Consider the following 8823-nt stretch of genomic DNA (forward strand, 5'->3'; position numbering starts at 1 on the left):
GCGTGACGAGTGGAAGGCAAATGGAAAATCCCAGCAGCTCTTCCCCTCTGATGCTTATCAGTAAAAGAAAGAGGAAATCTGCTTTTGAAAGAGTAGAAATCCCAACATGGCAGCATCTCTCGGGAGAAATGCAGTTGCATTTACAGGGAGCCACGGGCAGAGCTGGGGGCTGAGCACAGGCTGGGACACGTGGATGCAGCCCTGTGGGTTTTCCAGGGCTGGGACACCAATTCCTCAGCGCACACCCAAGGCAGCTCAGTGTCTAGCTCATGGTGCTTCTGTATGTCCCATTTGGAATCTGTCTGTCTTGTCCCAGATGAGTTAAGAGAATAAACCCCGCTTGTTTTTAAGCCTGAGCAGAGCCCAGCTGGTCAGCACCCTGAGCTGAATGAATTCCCCAGTTCCCCCAGAATAGAAACGTATGCAAAACCAGTTTGCAATCAAACCTTTGTGAAGCACAGTCAGTTCTTTAATGGCGCGGAGCAGCAATTACCAACGCCAGCTATTAAAGAAGGGGAACCAATTAGTCATCTTGGGATTCCTCCACACGTTTGCCACTTGAGGGATTTCCAGCAGCACATCCCCTTGGGATGGAGCACACCCCCGAGAGCCCCTGCGCCCCGTGGGGAGGGATGGGGATGCTCCCTGGATGCGGTCTCCATAGAGACGGTCACTGCAGCAACACAGAGCAGCAAGGATGGAGGGCCGGGGAGGATGCAAAGGAGGACCTTCCCCCTAGGCAGGAACTAGGAGGTACCCACCCCCCTTCTGCTTCTGAGGCCATTTCCCTGCATCAGCAGCACAGTGGGGCTCCGGTGCTGCCATCCTGCTGCCGCGTCCCATGCTGAAAGCACTTCATCCTGTTGGAATCGGTCCTGTGGGAGCTGCTAACATTGAGCTGTCACGGTGGGGATGGCACTGGGAGGGAGGCGAGCTGGAGGCAGCCATGGCAACGGGCGGATTGGGTTTCCATAACGACCTCAGAGATGGGGACGGAGCCGTGGCTGGAGGCAGCACGCTGCAGCTTTGGGTGTGCACAGGTGGGCAGCAGGGCTCACCCATCCCTGCGCCATCCCCGCAGGAACAGAGCTCCTCGCTGCACGCAGCGTCTGTGCAACACGACAGCAGTGCTGCGGGGCATGGAGAGCTGCGGGCACGGGCCAGGCGCGACAGCCCCTGCTGTCACCAATGATTATTTCTCGGTGAGGGTTTATTCCACCTGGCAGCCAGGCTGGAGCAGCAGCCGTCTGCAGAGAGAGCCCAGGCTGGCAGCAGGAGCGGGGCGGCTCTCTGGGCATATGGCCACGTCCATCAGGGCACAAACAGAGCTCACAGACAGCACAAGACGTGACCTGGAGCGCCCGACAGAGCTGGAGCATCCAGCAGTTCGCTGCCTGAAGCTCAAGCACACCCCAGTGCATGCGTTCTCCTACCCAACACGCGGTCAGGAGGTTATCTGTAGGTCCCCATCTCTGCTCCTTGTCACTTGGCAGACAGCAAACCATGGGCTCAGAGATAAGAGCCATGGCAGCTGCAGCTTGGAGGCTCCCAGCCCCATGCACAAAGCCAGGGCTCCCCCAGCCCTCCCTCCTCACACTGCTGTATGGACAAGGGGCTTGGAAGAAGTCTCCACCACGTGTGGTCCCCTTCTCACCAGCTTGTTCTAGCACAACACTTGTTGCATGGGCAGATTTCATAGAACCGCTGGAGTGAGAAAGGACCTTTCAAAGCCATCTGATCCAACCCCCTGCAATGAACAGAGACACCCATGGCGTGCTCAGAGCCCCTTCCCCTGACCTCGAGTGTCACCAGGGACGGGGTGTCACCACCTCTCTGGGCAACCTTACAGCCCCTGTTCCCGGAGCAGGTCCATATTCCTGGAGCAGGTGCACAGCAGGAGAAACACACGGCCAGTGCCGTGGGACAGGAGCATCCCGCAGGAGCAGGGCACAGTGCGGGAGGTGCACGTCCTCCATCCCACACCATGTGCAGCCATCGAGCAACCGCTGCAAATCGGATGAGGCTCAACCCCGGAGGCCCACCATTGATTTCCGTTGCCTAACGACGGGAAAGCTTTATAATCCTATTAACTAAACACCCTTTCAAGCAGCAGTGGCAGAAGCACCAAGGGGACTTGTATAAGCAGGAGGAGCCACCCAGGAGAGCGCACAGCTCTGTGGGTGCTGGGGGGCCCCCCAAAAGTGAGGCTGTGAAACCTATAGGTGCGGTTCTGGATCTGACCCACAGACCAAGCAGGTCACTGGCACAGGAGCTGGGAGCTCTTGCACAGGACAGCGGTGCCCAGACACACAAATTTGCAAGAGCTGGCCTCATAATATCAACATATCGCTTCACTCCAGTCCTTCCTTAATTACCAACACCCTGTTTGCACTTAGAGAAGTTCTCCAGGAAAAGACAGTCCAAAATTTAAACGTTTCACAGAAAAAGGTGAATTTTGTTGCTCCAGTCGCTGTGCACAAGCGCCTGCCCGTCACCATGGAAATGCTGAAGAGAGAGCTAGGGGCTTGCTGGGGCTTTCATCCACCACCAAGCAAAACCAGGGCCTCGGGCAGCCGCCAGCCTGCAGTGCTCAGAGGCGGAGCAGTGGGTTTGTGCTCCCCGTGGCCAGGTAACAGGGGGGATCCCATCCCATAGAGCCACAGAATGGCTTAAGTTGGAAGGGACCTTAAAGATCACCCAGTTCCAACCCAGATCTGACTGCCCAGGGCCTCATCTGTGGCCTTGGGCACCTCCAGGGATGGGCACCCACAGCTCTGGGCAGTTTGTTCTCTCCTCCTCCTGCCTTTCTTCTCCAGACAGGGAAGCGTGCAGCTGGGGTGCCCCAACATCCCCAAGCTCTGGCATGTACCTAAAGTCCCTTCCACAGAATCACAGAATCATTCAGGTTGGAAAAGACCTCTCAGATCCCCCAGTCCAACCCCAGCCCACCCCACCATGCCCACTGACCATGTCCCTCAGTGCCACATCTCCATGGTTCTGGAACACCTCCAGGACAGTGACCCCACCACTCCCTGGGCAGTGCGCACCAATGCCTGACCTCTCTTTCTGAGAAGAATTTTTTCCTGACTTGTTTTGTTCTTCCCAACTTTCCCTAATCCCCTTTGATTTACTCCTGATCCCACACAGAATGAGTCCAGACTGAGGGCGGCTTCTCCTGCCCTCCTCAAGCTGCAACATGCGAGAGACCCATTGGGGCAGCGTCCCTCATCCCTTCCTCCTCCCATCTGCCACAGCTCTCTGCACGCAGAGCAGCGGAGCACAGCGAGATCTCTCTGGTGGACGACCTCCTGGCCTCCAGGGAGTGGGAACTCTGTCCTGCGAGCCCGCGATCCCCCGACACGCCTCCGCTGAGCGGCCTCTGACGTCAGCTCATGTCTACAAACATTGGTTTTGAGCCACAGCCAAAAGTTGAAACGCAGGGAAAAAAATAATGGTGATGAAAGCAAATATCCGGCATCCCGCTGAGAGCCCAGGGAGCGCGGCGTGGGGAGGGCAGGCGTAGCTGGGGTGAGTTGGGAGTAAAAAGGGTCAGGACATCATGTAATGTGAAGTGCAAATCCCCAAGGAACGCGGACGAGTGAAGCCTTGCTGCTGGCTGGACTCAGGCGGCCCAGGAGCACAGTGTGGCTCCGGTGCTGCTTCCCACGAGAGCCGTGCACCCCCACGGCCCCCATCCGTCTGCTGACCCTTCCAGCACCGACAGAGGCAGAACCCAATAACTCACAGGGAAAACAACAGTGCCATCTGCTGCACAGCCCCGCTCGGCCTGCACAAGCGTGCACGTGGGCTCACCCAGCTCACACCAGTCACAACTGCAGGCGAACACATCCCTAACCAGCACCGAGCAGTGCACGAAGGCAGCGGCAACCATCACCAGTGGGGGAAGGCATCCCTGCAGCCATCCCCATGGTCACCTGCCACTGTGTGCCTGGGGACAGCTCTGGTTTGTACGGAAGAGTAACAGACCACAGAGCGTCCCAGAGCCCATGCAAAATGACAGAGCAAAAGCCAAAGTCACTTGGCAAAGCAGGCCAACAGTCCCACTGCCCCACAGCATGACACAGGTAGAGCTCAACTGCCAGCCTCTACAGGTAAGGTAGAACACAAACAGCCCCTGACACCTTCCCAGCCTCAGTGAGCTCACTGACACCACCCCCAGCTTCCTCTTGGAGAGAAGTCCCAGGTCCCAGCACCCAATGCCACGCAACCCTGACCCTAACCCTAAACCTGACCCTGAGACCCCAGGGAACTCCAGGCAGGGGGTGGGAAGAGCAGGGTCAGCTGCTGTGAGCCCATGCCAGCTCCTCCCAGAGCCAGCAGCTGTGGGCAGCTGGCAGTCAGCCCCCCCTGCTCCTGGTGGATTGCAGATTGGTGGCAGGTGAATCAGTTTCTCTGCCTGGAAAGCACGCTGGCATCCTCTGTGAGATACGTGTTGCTATAGCAATGGGAAAGGTATCAGACGCAAAGCCAGCACTGATGGATAGTGCAGAAGGCAAGATCAGGACCCCCTGCTTCTCACAGTCCCACAGCCAGGCACCATACTTAGGATAGCACAGCAAAAGCACTGCGAGGAGTTGAGAAACATAACCCCAAAGATGCCCAGAATAACCCTGAAAAACCCCTCCCCTTTGCTCACACCGAGAGCCCCTGCAAAGCAAACTGACTCCGGACAGCAAACTGTGCTGAGCTGCAAATCAATCCCCAGAGTGTTCCAACACCAGGATTTGTTCTGCAGAAACCGCTGCATCCCCTGCTCACGCGAGCATGAGTGGGAGCTCCAGATGGAGCAGCCCAGCCACGCTGGGGAGGGACTCTGCATCCCTCCTCTTGCTTCCTGCCAGCTGGAAGCCACCTCCTGACCCCGCTCACGTGCGTGCAAGTTTCAGTTTTAAGGCTGGAACCTTCCCTTCCCCACAACCCCTTCCACCCGCGTGTTATGACTCCCTGAAGAACACACCTGCAGCGATTAGATCAGAGACGGGAGGGGGGGGGAGTGGGGGGGGAATCCTCCCTGTTTGCTCAGCTTGTTTGCTTTGCAGCACTCCGTTGTTTGTGTGGGTCCTTCTCGTAGCAACCAGGGAGAGGAACACAGTATAAGGCACGAAGAATGCCGCTGTGCAGCCGCGCTGGCCGGGTGCGGCTGTGGGCGCAGCTGGAAATTCCTCTCACCTGGTAGTCACAAAAAATGATGGGGCTGAAGGAATCGCGCCCCTGACACGGCCAAGCTCTCACCACCCCCACCCCTCCCCCCAGCAGGGCCTGCAGTGGGGGCCAGGACCTGTGCTCTTTGCTGTACACCCCCATGGGGTCGGTGACAGACACCGCTGCGTGCCTCAGTTTACCCATATGCAAAATGGGGATGAGTATAAGCAGCGAAGGGAATGTGAACGTCGGGACTTTCATATAACGCACTCCATAGGAATGCAACGTTCATTCCTCAACACAGCTGGGAGATTGAGCTCTGGACATCGTTTTCTGTACGATTTTACACCTCTGACTTTCTGGTTCTCCCTCCAGCCCACGGCCACACTGACAGAGCACTCTTTTCCTGCCCCTTGGCAGCACCAGGATGCAAACCCCGCACTTTGGCTGCCAATGCCCTTTTCCAAAGGCACACGCCACGCTCCAGCACACACACACACACACACACGCTGGCACAGCTCCTGCCTCACGCGCTCACGTCCACTGGAGCTAATTCAGCTTCTGCTCACAGTGCTGGGGCAAGAAAAACCAGGCCCGAACCAAACAGACCCACTCGGTGCAGGAGGTGGCTGGGGGATGCACGTTTTTTCCAGCCCAAAAATGGCTCCCATTTCACTTTTCCATCACAACATCAGCCTTTTCCCTTCTCCATTCCTGGGCTCCCAGGAGCCATCACTGCCCACTTCCCTCCCCACCACCCCACGGGTACCAACCCCATCACCCTGCAGGGCTGGAAAACACGGGAATAAAAAGTAAAAATAAATAAAGGATAAGGTTAAATAAAAAGAAGGGAATAAAAAGTATAAAATCAGAGGAGCATCAGGACCAAAAGAAGATGAGGAACCTTCCAGCAGATTTTTTGCCTTTCGTTCACCCTCTCCTGCCCCAGAAGCACGAGAGGGTTTGCAAGCGCAGAGCTTTTGCCCCTCTGGGCCCAGTTTGGCCTCGTTCAGCCTCATGAACACGGCAGCGGGGACGGGGACCTCCTGGTGCCACCTGGCTGAGCGCTGCAGCCCCGCACGCAGCCAGGAACGGCCGCAGCACCGCAGCAACCGCCGTCCCCCGGCCCGGGTTGCTCTGCTCTCCCTCCCGTTCCTTCATCCCCACTCCTCCCGGCTCCGCTCATCCCCTCCGCACGCAGAAAACCAAACGCACACGCGTGTGCCCCCGCGAGCCCCGCAGCCGGGGTGCAGAAGGGGGATCCCCTCCTGTGGCGGAGCCGCGGGCACGGGGGCACCGGGAAAAGTGACAAAAGCCGAAGGAGGAAAGCGCTCGGCTCACCTGGCTGTCGATCATCATCATGTCCCGCTCATAGCCTCCGCGGGCCGCGCTGCGAGAGGCGCCGGTCCCGCTGCGGGGCTCCGCGGGGCTCAGCGCCGCTCCGCGCTGCCCGGAGGCCGGGGCCGCTCCGCGCCGGCCATGGGGCCCCGCAGCCCCTCCGGGAGCCGCCGGCACCGGCAGCGCGGAGCGCGCAGCGCAGCCCGGAGAGCGGAACGGAGAGCGGAGAGTGGAGAGTGGAGAGCGGGGCGGGGGCGGACGCGCTGCGAAGGGAGGGCGGGGAGACACAGCTCCGCCCGGAGCGGGGTGCGGAGCGGGATGTGCGCGGTACCTGAGCGCCTGCATCCCCCGCACCGCGCGAAGATGTCAGCCCCGGGGCCGCAGGTCTGCTCCTGCGGTTGTGTACCTGCCCCGGGATGCGGGGACGCAGACAGCGGCCCCCGTGGATGCACATCAGCCCTCGGGGGCGCAGAACTGCTCCCGAGTGCGTGCGTCAGCCCCCGTGGGTGTGCACCAATGCCCCGCGGATGTAGACTTGATCCCAGGGCTGAGCCCAGGGCTGTGCAGCCGGACTGCAGCTCCATGGTCGCACGCTTGTTCCCTGGGTGCGAGGGCACCTGGCTCCAGGCCGCCTGCAGGCAGCTGTCCCTGCTGCACCCTCACCCCCATGCCCTGAGCACCCCATGGCTCTTTGGCTTCAGCCCTGGGAGGTTTGAGCTGCAGGTGCCGCAGAGAGAAGCAGCTCGCAGGCCTCGCCGTGGAGTGAGCGGCGGTTTGCAGGGTTCTGGCAGCACAGTGCTGCTGTGCAAAGCTATAAATAGAAGAGCTGAGGGCAGAGAAACGGGTCATTGCTGGGAGAGATCCCCCACGCGCCGCTGCCAGGCTGCGCCCAGCACAACGCCTCCAACGAGGCGAGTGCAGCACTGGGCTGTGCAAACAGCATCCAGCCCCCAGCTCTGCTCTGCCCAGCGCCCGAAATGGGGGCACGGAGGAACCCGAGGAAAAAGCTGCTGGAAATCTCCATGAACAGCTCCATGGAGCGTGAGCTGGTGAGACGGCGGAGGCTGAGAGGAGCGGGGTTGCCCTGGAAACAGTGAGGCTCCAGTGCTCATAGTTTATATTGATGAGGCCGATGACATGTGCTATCGCTGAGTGATGTCAGAAGCGGGAGATATGTCACTCTCCATGGGCAAGTGCTCATGGAGGTAGGATGGAGCCAAGCGATGGGACAGCGAGCTGGCCACCGTGCTGCTGGGGATCAATGCGTGCAGCCACCAGGAGCAGCCTCACCAGGGTCATGGCAGGAGCTGGTGGCACGGCACAGCCCATCACGGCTCTGTGGCTTCACACCAGCAGAACCAGAGGCTCTGGATGAGCAGCACAGCCGTGAAAGGAAAAGGCGCTGCGAGGGCTCTCTCTCTGGCACTAGATGCTGCTACAGAGCAACGTCCTTCTAATTATAGCAACACTGCCAGTGCTGAACGGTGGGGGAAATACATATTTCAGAAGGTCTGTAACGATGCAGTTTGCTGCAGGCAAAACTCACTAGAAAAAAAAAAAAAAATCATTTGGACTCATCTGACTTGCTGTACATCAGCTGAAGGCTCAGTGGGGGGACGAGGCGGGCAGTGGCTGCTGGTTAAAGCCACCTTCCTACCCGCGTGGCTGCGCACCACTTCGATTTGAAACAGCGACATTTGGTGGATCTCTGTTTATTCTAAATATAGCCCAAGAAAAGTCAAGTCGGTGCAGCAGCGCTCTCACCCACAGAGAAGGAGGGAGCGTGGGGGCGGGCAGGCACTGAGGAGTCACACCCCTGATGAGTTTTGCCAGCAATTATTTTGTTTGTGGGGATTTAGCGTGAGTGAAGTGCAGCCCACTGCTGCAGAGTCCTCTGGTTTCTGCTGTCCCCCAGCACCTGTCACTGTCACATGCAGAGTGTGGTTCCCCCCGGGGATCCCTCGGTGGGCGGCGAGGTGAAACAGAGCAGGGGAAGTCTGAGTGAGCAAACAGGACCTCCAGTGCCTACAGCTGCCCTGTGGGATCAGAGCAAATCCCCGCTGGGAAGCAAACGCACCTTGCGTCTATGGGAGGGTAAAGGAAAACCCAAATAGCAAAAAAGTTGCTAGTGCAGCTCTGTACAAATGATTCTTGTCCTTCTCCCACCCGGGATCATTTTCAGTGCTGGAAGTTTCTGTTCCTTGCTCCCCAGAGCAGGTTTTCCTTTGGGGATGGATGCACCATGCACATCCCCAGCAGGGACAAGGAAAGAGGGCTGTCAGCTGGGTTCTTCAATTAGCTGGACAATGAATGATGGGTCTG

The 8823-nt window shown here is 58.6% G+C and overlaps 1 long non-coding RNA gene across 1 annotated transcript; it reads left to right on the forward strand.

The window, feature by feature from the left end:
* Positions 442 to 3468, forward strand: LOC110406752. Its single transcript, XR_002443562.1, has 2 exons — positions 442 to 753; positions 3148 to 3468. It is a non-coding gene; the product is annotated as an uncharacterized LOC110406752 (long non-coding RNA).

This window comes from Numida meleagris, chromosome 16, assembly GCF_002078875.1.
Source record: "Numida meleagris isolate 19003 breed g44 Domestic line chromosome 16, NumMel1.0, whole genome shotgun sequence".
Classification (NCBI taxonomy): Eukaryota; Metazoa; Chordata; class Aves; order Galliformes; family Numididae; genus Numida; species Numida meleagris.